Raw genomic sequence first — 14,254 nt, 5'->3', positions numbered from 1 at the left:
TGCCTTTCATGCACTTGAAATGACAATATACGAAATTAACAAAAAGAGTTGGTCATAACATTTCTTTTATGTTTGTGATATGTTTCTCCAGATTCTTGATAATGGTCATTGTTAAAGGATAGAAAAAACTCAAAGCAATGCAAGTGTGAAGAAATAAGGCTCTTTCGATCGGCGGTAAATAAGAGAAATAGCAATGTACTTTTATTTAATTGTCTATTATATATAACACTAAACTTCCGTTTTTTTTTCTAATTTCCTACAAAGACCTTCGTGGGCCGTGATTAGCACGGCCTAAAAACTATATATATATATATATATATATATATATATATATATATATATATGTCAATTTTTAAACCAAGGTCTAAATTTCTTAATATATGAGTTTAAATTTATATAATACACAAAATACATTGTTTCTAAATCCAAACAAATATATTATGTAAATTCATACACAAAATACCTAGAGAATTGTATTATTTACATAGTTCACACATATACGCATACTATACTCAAAATACTCAAAAGACAATACTTAAAAGACAACTATTAAAATCCCCCGCATCCAAAACTACACACAAGGCTAACGCAAAACTACACTAAAACTGAAGCATAAGAACAAACCTCACATCCTTTTACATACTTCGTTCCTGTCAATGAACATCCAACCAAACACACAAAAGAATCAATTCCATACTCAACCACAAAGCTACACACAATTCATTCTCGATAACAATAAAACAATTAGAAACAATGAGTTGAGAGACAGAACAAACTTTCTTCTTCTTCATCTCGTTTAAGAACACCTCCATTGGAGGTGTTGTTCTTACAGGGTATTTGTGATTTCTTTTTGAAGGGAAAAGTTCTTTTTGTAAAAGACTTTTTTTTAGGGGGTATTTGGGATTTCTTTTTGAAGAGAAAAATTCTTTTTGTAAAAGGACTTTTTATAAAGGACTTTTTTCTTTAAAAAGTGTTTGGGATTTCTTTTTGCTTTTCCAGCCTCAAATGTTCAAAAAGACAAAAAGTCACGGATGCCTCAAATGTTCAAAAAGACAAAAAGTCACGGATGTATGACTTTTGAACTATTTTGAAAAGTTAAAAGTTGATTTAGAAGAAAAAACAAACACCCTTAAGAAATCAACCCAAACGAATGGGAGCTTTTCCCCTTCATCGGGTTCTTACAAAACAAAAGAAAGAGAAAATAACTTCTTTACCTGTTGTTAACAGGTGCTTCCAGTCTCTTTTTTTTCTTCTTTTCTTCGTTCCAGCTCTATACATTCCCTTTTCCCTCTCTTCCTGATCTCCACCGGAGCTGGTTTTGGACCACCAAGAAACACCATTGCCACGGTTAAACCACCACAGACCCACCTTCTTTTTCCCTATCTCATTCTCGCAACAGGAGGAGGAACGGTGACAGTAGGAGGGTGTCACCGCTAGCAAACCACCGTCACCGCCGTGTTGCTGTTGTTTTCGATCAATTGTGTTCTCAATCAGTCAAAATCGAATCTTTATTGTGAGATTCTTGTACTTGTTCCCTTCATATTCTCGATCTGATGATGAACCCCAATCGAACCTTCCCCTGGATCGACCTCCGATTGACCTTCTTTCTTTTTCTCGATCACAAGTATTGCTTCTCACAAGCTTTACTTCGCGATCCTTTCCTCGATCAAGCGATGATCGAAACCCCTAATTGAGTTATGAGACCGATTCCTTTGTGCCCTTCGTGTTTCATTCGTGATTTTGCCCGATCAGACGAGCCTCCATCTCCTGTCTTCGCGTCTGCTTCCATTCGTATACCCCGTTCTTTTCTTTACCCGATCAAAACAAAAGACGGGGACAATTTAAGCCCTAAATTAGTTAAGTTTGGGCCGTTAATAAAAAATGGTCCCTCCATGAGATTCCTTCTCGTAAAGCCCTAATTTCCTTTCAACTTTGATACATTTACAAAATAACCCATACTGCCATATTTATTTTAGAAATCAATCCCAATCCCCAAACCTTGACCCATTTATTCAAAATAACCCCTCCCATAGAGTTTTCTTAACAATACCAGTCCAAGACTCAAACATTAAATTTCATTTTAACCATTTCATCCCCTCACTTGATTTATTTTTATCAAAACAGTCCTATGTTGGTTAAATTAAATTACCAAACAACCCTTATATTTTGGTGGAATTACAAAACAACCCTTATGGTGAAAATTGCTACAAAACAGTCCCAAGAGTATTTCAAAGTTTAAGAAACGTGGAATTGCAGTTTCTCACGTCAAACTTCTCAAACAAACCGATTTCGAACAAATGCAACTCACGCTTCAAGGGTGAGTATTACGGCCCCACTTTTACATATTTCCGGGGGGAGGGGGGATACATGTAGTTCTTGTAATATATATTATATGTTTTTCCTAAATGCTTTGTTTATACAAACAACATTTTTATGCAATATAAATCACACAAAAATATTATTTACTACTCTACTACTTAACGTACGGGGAATCTAGTTTGAAGGGCCGCATAGGGTTGTTGGATTTCAGAACGGCTTAATTGCTAAAACGGTCCTACCCTCCAGTGTTTCATGTCTGGTCCTCGTCTGTACATGGTAGTACATGTACTAAGTAATGTTTATCATACAAAATACACATGAATTACCATTATTTTGTGTAAACACATTTCTAGCTCGTGAAATATTTGTTTAAATACTTGTATGTTATAAGTAAACAAAAATCGTTTTAAACATCAATATTTACATATGTTATGTTGTGAAAATAATACAACTAATAAAAATAACATATACATTCTGACTACAAATTTTCTATGACTGTATAGACGGTTATCAACTTGGTAGTTTCAATGTACCTCATACATACACAAAACTATATAAGTTTATATATTTATACAAGTTATAGAACTTGTATCTTAGGCTCGTACATATGCTTGTGTACACTACCCTAAGATTATCAACTATTTAAACAAGTATAGTAAACTTTTATGTTTACGCTTATAAAATATACTTGTCATTTATCCGTTTATCCGTATCTGCGGTTGTTAAGTACAACCTTGGCAGATAACTTTATCCATATATCCGCATGTCTGTTTATCTGTATCTGTGGTTGTTAAGTACAACCTTGGCAGATAACTTTATCCGTATATTCGAATGTCTGTTTATCCGTTATCCGTACAACCATGGGCTTGGTTGCTTTCAAAACTATTGTAAGTATGGCATTACTTATGGAACATAACGTTTTGGCTTTCAAAGATTCATTACAAAAAACAGTTTTATGTATGGATTTATTTATAAAAACTATACATTTTGGCTTTTAGAGACTCATTGCAAACACTGTTTTAACTATTGTTATACATACAAAGAAAATACTTTTTGGACTTTTTAAAAGTATTAATGCGGTTAGCAGAAAACCTGTAATGCTCACCAACCTTTGTGTTGACCCTCAAACTTACATGTATTCTCATGAAATCATTAGACAAGCGTTCAGACAAAAGATTGGTCATGGAATACAGACGACCTAGCTATCTAGTTTTTGTTATCTGTTTACGTGTTTAAGGCAACTATTGTATTATTATTATCTGTAAGAACCTTGTATTCAAACGTAATGATGGAATACAAAAGCTGTTTTGTTTATCGTTGTGCTTGTGATATATATTCATTTTATCTGTGATCCATGAACTTAGTCGCACTCCCGGCATGTTCCGCCTCGGGGGTGTGAAAGAATGGTATTAGAGCTAAATTGGCTATAGAGAACTCGTATCCTCGAAAGAGGAATACAACTATATCAAACTAGCTTCTAATAAAAGTATTATTAATAATAACACTACTTCTCGACTACTAACGGTACATCATATCTGGCCCATGTTTGTGCTCGGTATTCGGGATGTATAGAAAAAAAGTTAATAATACTACAAACCCCACCAACCATAATATATAAGAGTTGATATATACTCTGACCCGCGATGAGAACAATTAATAAAAGTTTTAAACATCCCTTCAACTAAAGCTACCAACTCAACCATTTAGGTCAAACGCCTCAACTAAGGTTAGTATCATACATAAGCCATGCAATAATTAAACCTGGAACACGCGCCTATGTTATTTATGGTCGGGTCGGTGCACAACCAACCTTGAGCAAGGAGTTTGACAGACTACAACATTTGAGAGTTTTAGAGATTGAAGAATGTTCTCCAGATTCGCTGCAGCAACCTAGTACCTTAGAATCCATATATACATTTTAAAACACTAATACATTTCAAAATCATTAGCAATTAAGACCCCTTTCTATCATTCGGAAATCGATAGGATTTCTAAACCAATCACCTTTCCCCTGTCATTTGAAAATCGGTAGGATTTCAATAATCAATCTCACTCTATGACTTGGAAATCTATGGGATTGTAGGAATAAATTATACTAATAAACTATCATGCAATACAATTCTTACATGCTTGTTATGATTGAGTAGTATAAACAACTTAAGTGTGTCTTTTCTAAACGTTAAGGGCAATGCCTCTACGAAAGGAACCATGAGTCGTCCACCGCCAACTCCCCGAGGCAACCGGAGGAAAGCCCCACAAATAACTCAAACCTTGGCAGAAACTCCAAACCGTGAAGAAAATCTTAACGCAACAAATGTGAACCCAACATTCCAAATGGATCCCACCATGGTGCAAAACATGCTTGCACAAGGAATTGCTACAACCCTGGCAGCATACGAGGCAGCCCGAAACGGAAACACTGGGAATAGTGGAAGTGGCACTCCAATAACTCACGAAAACAACCCTAGACACTGCTCCTACAAGGAAATCATGGGCTCAAACCTCGATCCTTCTACGGAACTGAAGGAGCTGATGGTCTTGTTGGATAGAAAAGACCGATGCAGTTTTTCACATCAATGTGTGCCCCGATGACTGTCGGGTCAAGTACGCTACCTATACGTTGATGAACTCCGCCTTAACTTGGTGGAATAACCATGCAAAGTCCAAGGGAATCGCTGAAGTTTATGCCATAGGTTGGGAACAACTGAAGCAGATGATGATCAAAGAATACATTTGGGGACTAGCTTCACCTGTTCAAGGTCTGGTTACTGCATCCGGATCATCCACTTTCGATAGTGCTAAGCAATTATCCAATCAATTGACTGAGCAATGTATTCGTCAAGGTACCATGGCCCCACTAGCAGAAAAGAACCATATTGGAAGTACCAAAAGGAAGTTTCATGGGAAATCAAAGGGGGACTCCAAGCATCACAAAACTAAACCAAAATATGTGGCTGTCTATGCCGCAATTACCAACACTCCCACCCCAGCTAAGTCCTACACTGGGACTCTACCCTATTGTACCGAATGCAATTTCCACCATGTCGGAAATTGCAGTGAGATAATCTGCAACAAGTGTAACATGAGAGGTCACATCTCGAGGTAATGCAGAAAAACCCCAACCATTACGACAGGAGGAAGCCGTAACTGTTTTGAATGCAATCAACCAGAGCATTTTAGGAAGGACTGCCCGAAACTGAAGAATCAAGGTGGCAATGGAAGGTTGCTTATGATCACTGCTGGAGATGCTCTCCAGGAACCACCTGTGGTTATTGGTACGTTTCATATCAACAATGTTTAGGTTTCGATATTAATTGATACTGGTGCCGATTAAAGCTTTATTGGCCATATGTTTCGAAAACATGACAAAACATAAATTTCGTAAACTTAATGAAACTTACACAGTAGATATGTCAATCAACCAAATAGAAAGCACTTTATAAATACTCACCATTGCTTTCTCACTCTGAATAATCACGTCATTCATATAGAAACTAAGGACCCTTGATGGTAATCTATGCTTGCTAAGTATATACGTTAGGGTGGTATATAATTAGGACTCTATAGACTTAGAATTTGTAACTCCGCTTTACTTCATGTTCCTTGTTTGGTTGTGGGCTTAAGGTAGAATCACTTATACGATCATCTATTCGATCTTGATTATATACGACATGTATACACAAGGCGATTATAGAAGGACCAGGCGGGGAACATGTACCACGAAAATACATTACCATTTATCGAAGCCATGTGTACTATGAGTACAAACTCAATTTCGGGATGAAATTTCCTTTAACGGGGAGGTAATGTGACATCCCAGAATTTAGGGAAAAAATTATAACCGACCAATTCACTGTGAATCTCGTGATAATCTGACTTACTGAGTTTTTGTGCACTAAAGTAAAATATATAATATTATTTCAATTATTATATGATGTCAACTAATACCTTACTTCCAAATGTGTAAACTGTAAATCGAATCAAACCGCTTAAACGGCAACGCTAATTAATGCATTTGTAACACCGAAATCTTGTATTAAGAAGTTACAAACCATACAAACACTCTAGTCTCGTAGTATGTGTTTCCCTGATTTCAAAAATATAAAGAACGTCCAAAACGGAGCTCATATGCAAAAGATACGACCGTTTTAAGAATCCAAAACTAGTATAATACTTATTTTTTTAAAACCACTAAAATCGTTTCTATCCGTTGAGGGACTTACACTTCAAATGAAAATTCTGAAAGCATTTTTGCACCCAGGTCATAGCCTAATATTTAATTTTATATTTGAAGTATTTTTGATGAAAATATTTATAAAAATAAAAAATCAGACGTCTCCAGCTTAATTAAACGTGAAACTTTAAATGTCATTTCGTAGAGTTTCGTATGCCGAAATTTAATTTTGTCTGTATTTTTGGAATCCCCACACCCTAAACATTAAGCAGACACTTTTAGAAAATTTATATGAATCGATAAAAGGGCACGAGAATCGAGGTATACATCACTATATATATATATATATATATATATATATATATATATATATATATATATATATATATATATATATATATATATATATATAAAATATTGTAGATACTAATATGACAAAATTTGGACATTTATTATATATAAATATTCAATTCTGTATATATTTCATAATCATAAGTTATATATATGTCAATTTTTAAAACAAGGTCTAATAAATTAATAAATTTCACATTTCTTAATATATGAGTTTAAATTTATATAATACAGTTTCTAAATCCAAACAAATACATTATCTAAATTCATACACAAAATATATAGAGAATTGTATTATTTACATAGTTCACACATATACACATACTATACTCAAAATACTCAAAAGACAGCTATTAAAATCCCCCACATCAAAACTACACACATGGCTAATGCAAAACTACACTCAAACTGAACTGTCACAAGAACAACCCTCACATCCTTTTACATACTTCATTCCTGTCGATGAACATCTAACCAAACACACAAAAGAATCAATTCCATACTCAACCACAAAGCTACACACATTTCATTCTCAGTAACAATAAAACAATTAGACTAAGAGGAGTGGGGGTCGCCACCGGGCTCGCTAAGCTCTCCAGTGATCAATGAACACCACCCCCTAGCTCTCGCTAAAGGGGTCGCCACCAGAGCCTCGTTACAATTTTGGCGAAAAGAGAGAGAGAAAGTGAGGGTTGAATTTGATTGGTGCTTGCAGGGGCGGATGAAACATACAGTGATAAACCAAGAAAATGAGGAATCATTTTTGTAAACCATCGATTTGTGATTGTTTACAGAAGATGAGAAGGAAGATAGGATTAATGTTTCTAAAATTCAACGAAAGAGACGCATGCCTGGTTCTTCCTTTGCTGCCCCCCACATATCCAAAAATAAATTGGGATTAGGTCTTTTTTAAAGGCTTTATATCATTGGGGGCATTAACGGGTTGGATATTGGGCTTGAATTACTTTAGTCTTTAGTTGTTATACAATTAGAAAATATGTTAATAAATTTGTTATTAAATAATATCTTTGGTTTGTGCAAAATAAAGTTTGGCATTTTGTTTATGTGTCTGAGTTTTGTAATCAACAATAACATAAATTAAATCGTGTTTTAAATTATTGTAATTGTTTTTATTTAATATGAGCGTGTCGTTAAAAAAAACTTATGTCATATTAATTAAATAAAAAAAATGTTTGTGTAGTATTAAAAAAAATATTTGTTTATTAAAATAAAATAATTAAATTAAATTGGAAAAATAAAATAAAAAAATGGAGTGTTAAGGAGTGTTACCACTCATTACCACATGTTAAGATTATGTGCTAAATGGATAAAAATGATATGGCATTCAAAAAGCTGACGTGGCAAGGTTCTAAGACCACTCCCTTGCCTTAGAAACGATGAGTTAAGAGACAGAACAAACTTTCTTCTTCTTCATCTCGTTTAAGAACACATCCATTGGAGGTGTTGTTCTTGAGAAATCAAACCAAACGAATGGGACTTCAAGCCTTTCCCCTTCATCGGGTTCTTACAAAACAAAAGAAAGAGAAAAGAACTTCTTTACCTGTTGTTAACCGGTGCTTCCAGCTTCTTTTTTTCTTCTTCTCTTCATTCCAACTCTATACATTCCCTTTTCCCTCTCGTTTTCGAGCAATTTTCGAACTGATCAAGCAGCCCTCGCAAGCCTCTCTTCCTGATCTCCACCGGAGGTGGTTTTGGACCACCAAGAAACACCATTGCCACGGTTAAACCACCACAGACCCACCTTCTTTTTCCCTATCTCATTCTCGCAACAGGAGGAGGAACGGTGACAGCAGGAGGCTGCCACCGTAGCAAACCACCGTCACCACCGTGTTGCTGCTGTTTTCGATTAATTGTCTTCTCAATTAGTCGAAATCGAAGCTTTATTGTGAGATTCTTGTACATGTTCCCTTCATATTCTCGATCTGCTGATGAACCCCAACTGAACCTTTGCCTGGATCGACCTCCGATCGACCTTCTTTCTTTTTCTCGATCACAAGTATTGCTCCTCACAAGCTTTCCTTCGCGATCCTTTCCTCGATCAAGCGATGATCGAAACCCCCAATCGAGTTATGATACCGATTCCTTTGTGCCCTTCGTGTTTCATTCATGATTTTGCCCGATCAGACGAGCCTCCATCTCCTGTCTTCGTGTCTGCTTCCATTCGTATACCCAGTTCTTTTCTTTACCCGATAAAAACAAAAGACGGGGACAATTTAAGCCCTAAATTAGTTAAGTTTGGGCCATTAATCCTGTAACAACGTAAATTTTCAAACAAATTTTTCTCAATTTAAAATCACATAATTTTCATAATACATTTCACAAAATCCCATTTATTTAATTTACAAAACGTATCTCCATAATTATTTGATTAATAATCCAGGATCCTCAAAACATAACTCTTTCTCTGGTGTGTACAATCGAACCGGCGCCCTCCCGCGATCCTAAGAAGAACCTGAAACACATATCACATAACAGGGTAAGCACGAAGCTTAGTGAGTTCCCCTGTTGGGTCAAAAATATGGTTTATACTTTGGTTTTCTAGTTGATTGTAATTTTCTGTAATATTATATGTGTTTACGGTCAGGTTTACGGCCAAGTAGTGTTTACGGCCGTAAACAGGTTTACGACCGTAAACTCTGTTTACGGCCCAATGGGTGTTTACGACCGTAAACTCCGTTTACGGCCGTAAACCCAAGGCCGGCCCAGTCGAGTATATATAGGGGTGAGGGGTGTGAGGAATAGATTGATGAACACATAGAATAGTGGAGAGCTTAAGTGTGTGAAACCCAAGGTGTTCTAGAGAGAGAAAGAGAGAGAGAAGAGAGTGTGTTTTAGTGTGTGTGAATCTTGTATCCGGATCTTCATTCATAATCAATACATACAAGATTCATATTATTCTTCTTCTCCTTCTCTTCTATTTGATCTGACATCATCCGTTTGATTGGGATTCCGCACCATCAAACGGATCTGATTGATACACAGGCAAATTTAGGGACCTTACAATTGGTATCAGAGCAAGAACCGGTGTTAAATCTTCTTTCAATCGATTTTTTGGGCTATTTCAACCGATATTTTTGAAGTTCGAACCTGCTGTTAGTGTTTACGAAGTGAAGAGAATCGTTTCTACTGAAAAATCGTATTCATAAAGGTTTTCTGGGAGTTTGCTGTCAACCGTAAACTCTATTTACGGTTATTGAATCTTCATAAACCGTAAACCAAGCTTCAAGAACCGTAATCACATAAACCGTAAACTGTTAAACCGTAAACTGTTCAAACCGTAAACTGTTCAAACCGTAAACTGTTCAACCGTAAACACAGTTTACGGTCGTAAGCTCAGAACCGTAAACTCAGAACCGTAAACTCCGTTTACGGTCAAAATCATCTGGACCGTAAACTCGGTTTACGGTCGTAAACCCTTTCAATTGTAAACTTAAATTTTGAGCTTAATTTGCTTAATTTCAAATGGATTCTCAAGGTCAAAATCATTTCCATGAACTTGATGCTGTTATGGGCACCACCACACGAATTCCAAGATTAATGTCTGCGGATGGTTTTCCCGAATGGAAGTATAGAATTGAAAAGTACATCAAAATGAAGGACTTTAAGGTATGGAGAAACATACTTAGAGGCCCTATTAGAATCACTACGACAGTTGCAGGTCAAGTGATTGACAAGGCGGTTGAAAACTACACTGATGAGGAGTTTGAGAAAATAGAAGAGCAAGAAAGAGCTTTAGCCACTTTAACTATGGCATTATCTCCTGATATTGTTCAAGGTTTTCGTGAGTACACTTCAGCTAAAGATCTATGGGAAGCCTTAATTGAAGTTTATGAGGGCAATGAAGATATGAAAGAGAGTCGCCAGGACATGTTGAGACAAAAGTTCAACATGTTCAACTACATTCCAGGAGAGACCCTTGAGGCTCAATTGCAGAGGTTCACAACTCTCACAACGGATATGAACATATCTGGGATTTACTTGACCAAGTCAGAAATCAACAAAAAACTTCTCAATGCTCTTCCCAGATCATGGGATATGAATGTTGCTGTGATCAAGAAGACTAAGGATCTAAACCGCCTCACTCTTGCTGAAACCATGGCAATCATCAAATCTTGTGATATTGATGACAAACAGAGAGAGATCAATCACATGAGCTCATATTCTACTGCAAATCTTGGGATCTCATCCAACAATGCTCTTTCCTCGATCATGTCCTCTTCAGGTCAAGGATTTACTGCTAAACCACCTCAAATTCAGACCCTCGATGCTGTATCACCTAATCTTCATCCTCATAATCAATCATTTATCTCCCCACAAGTTGTTCCTTCCCCAAATGTACCTACTGTAGCCACTTCCTCAAATCCTAAGGATACTGATGAAAATTTGGCTCTAGCTACTGGGCTTGTTAACTGCTATAATGCTTTTGTGGCTGGAGAACTTCCACCTCAGCTGTCATTTGCTGACCTGGACCAGATTCATCCTGAAGACGTAGAAGAGATGGACATTACGTGGCAGATTGCTATGGCTGTTTTCAGGGCCAAGTAGTTTGCTAAGAAGACTGGGAAGAGCAATTGGGGCATGAATGCTGACAAGAAGGTGGGATTCAACAAGAGTACGCTGAGATGCTTCAACTGCCACGAGCCGGGTCACTTTGCTCGTGAATGTCCTAAACCAGATCGCAGGGCCAACAACAACAGAACGATGGTTGCAGTGGGAAACAACCGTGCAGGTGCTGCAGCTAATGGTGAGACCGCAATGGTCGCTCAGTCTTTTGACTGGGAGGACCAGATTCAGGCTTTGAACATTTCAGGGCCAGAAAATGCTCACCTTGCTCAGATTAATGATGCAACATTAAAGACTGATGAAGCTGATCCCGAGGTAGAAATGATGGAGCTGCAGTTTGCTTTCATGGCGTCTACTTCTTCTGAGTCCAAGATAAGCGAGGTAACCCTACCATCCTGTTCTTATGCATGTAAAGAATATGTTAAAGTTCTTCGTGATGAAATCCAATTATTGCGTAGAGAAGTAGAGGACCTTAGATATGAGGGCTACCAACTTAGGAAAGGACAAAAACCTCTTAAAGCTTAATTAGAAGCTAAGATAAACGATTTTAGAAGAATCCAGGCAGAGTACAGTGAGAAATGTGAACTGTACAATTATGTTAAAAGACAAAATGATGAGCTAACTGCCGAGCTTGATACATTGAAGGAAAGGTTTAATTCTGCAAACTTTGCTTTTAAAAAATTTGATGGATCAAGTGAGGCAGTTGCCACCATGATTGATCACTGCATGGATTTTAAACGAAATCAGTCTAAGGGTTTAGGATATGATAGCGTGCCTCCTCCATATAATCATACCTATCAGTATCAACCCTTGTCTAAAGATGAGATTGCCAATGAATCTTTTATGGTTTATGGCAATCCATCTGGCTTCGTTTCAGGAGGATTTATAAATGTTGAAAGTACTGACGCTTCTTCTTCCTCTGCAGATCATCCTTTAGATCAGGCAAAGCATGGAGTTGGTGTTTCTGTTTCTGCTCCTATTTCTGATGTTTCTATTCCTATTTGTGATTCTAATATTAAGACTGATAATATTTTGTGTGACGTTCCTATTTCTGATTCTGTTGAATTCAATTTCTTTGATATGTTTGATGAACTTTTTGGTAATTCTGATGATGGTCATTCTCATGAAAATTCATCAATTCCTCATGTCATACATTCTGAGGCACCCTCACTTGTATCACAATCTGTCTCTCATGTATGCTCCTCTGAGAAAAGTAAGAGTGTCCTTCAAGAAAATAAATCTGATAAATGTAACACAAGTTCAAACAATAAACAGATTTGTTTTAATTGTGGCATTGGTGGTCACATAGCTAGGAATTGTCATAACAGGATCTTTGTAAACTATCTGTCACCAAGAGGAGAGAACGAATCTCGAGGAAGATCTTTAATTAGAAAATCTTCAAGAAATTGTTCTCGAATTGATGATTGGAAAGATGACCGAACCAGAAAAAGAACTGTTTTTCAAAAGAATAAAAAGGTTTTTATCAACAGATCTCAAGAGAGTTTGCCAAAAACGAACAAGGCTCTGCCAAGATCGTTTTCGTCAAAAGGTAATTCTAGATCTTCAACCACTTCTGGTCAAACATCCAGAAGCTTTGTGCAAACTTCTAAGAAATCTATTTCAAAACCACAGGAGAATGTTGTAAAACCTAAACTTCAATGGCAGCCTAAATCACTTTCTAATCCATCTTTGCCACTCTCTGAAGTAATTAGGAATGAGGATCCTCGTTTAAAACCTTTAAATATTAATTCAGAGAAAGTAAAAAGGAAACCCAGGACTGTAATGACCTGGGTTCCTAAATCTAAATGATTCCGCTCATTTTGCAGGGACAGTTGCGGAGGAATGTCGTTCGTCCCTGGTACGTCGACAGTGGCTGCTCCCGGCATATGACTGGAGACATATCCCAATTGAGCGAAATTCAATCCTTTAATGGGGGGTATGTTTCCTTTGCGGGAGGAGATGGAGGAAAGATCACGCAAAGAGGAACTGTTACAAATGGAGTGTTAAGCTTTGAGAATGTCAACTTCGCTCCCGAGTTAAAGCACAGCTTGTTGAGTGTTTCCCAAATTTGTGACAAAGGCTACTCCACCCACTTTACTGACAAGGAATGTATGATCTTAAAGCCAGGCATTGTCATCCCGGAAGAATGGATCCTCGTCAAATCTAAGCGGGATGGGAATGCTTACATTATTGACATGAACACAAATCTCCCTGAACAAGTCACTTGCCTATTCTCAAAAGTCGCCGAACAAAATGCAATGCTGTGGCACCGAAGGCTAGGTCATGCTAACGCGAAAAACTTGAATCGTCTTGCCAAGAATGAGATGGTTCGAGGCCTACCCATCAGAGACTTTATTACATTTGAAAAGTGTGTTTCCTGTGCTCAAGGCAAACACCATCGGAAACCACACTTGCCCAAACACGTCAACTCAATAAGTCAAGTGCTCCAATTGTTACACATGGACTTATTTGGTCCGGTCAACGTTCTGAGCATCAACAGAAGCTCATACTGCCTCGTTGTGATCGATGATTTCTCTCGGTTTACGTGAGTTTTCTTCTTATCCAACAAAGCGGAGGTTGCTGACCTGATAAAGAAGTTCGTAGTGATGATTGAGAAACAGACCAACAATCAAGTGAAAGCGCTTCGTACCGACAATGGAACCGAGTTCAAAAATTCGGTTCTTGACCATTTTTGCGCCGAAAAAGGGATAGTGCGTCAATATAGTTCAGCTCACACACCTCAACAGAACGGTGTTGCTGAAAGGAGAAATAGAACATTGAAAGACGCCGCAAGGACGATGCTTTGTGATTCCAAGCTACTTGTGT

General features: G+C 37.2%; 1 long non-coding RNA gene across 1 annotated transcript; it reads right to left on the bottom strand.

The window, feature by feature from the left end:
- Positions 1-413: 413 nt before the first annotated feature.
- Positions 414-1,844, bottom strand: LOC145123894 (uncharacterized). Its single transcript, XR_013715402.1, has 2 exons — positions 1,215-1,844; positions 414-650 (listed from the first exon to the last, which is right to left on the bottom strand). It is a non-coding gene; the product is annotated as an uncharacterized LOC145123894 (long non-coding RNA).
- Between the last annotated feature and the right edge of the window lie 12,410 nt (positions 1,845-14,254).

This window comes from Lactuca virosa, chromosome 7 (assembly GCF_052849685.1).
Source record: "Lactuca virosa cultivar CGN04683 chromosome 7, Lactuca_virosa_CGN04683_v6, whole genome shotgun sequence".
Lineage (NCBI taxonomy): Eukaryota > Viridiplantae > Streptophyta > Magnoliopsida > Asterales > Asteraceae > Lactuca > Lactuca virosa.
Note: the sequence above shows the minus strand (reverse complement) of the source record. Positions and strands in the feature narration are given on the sequence as shown.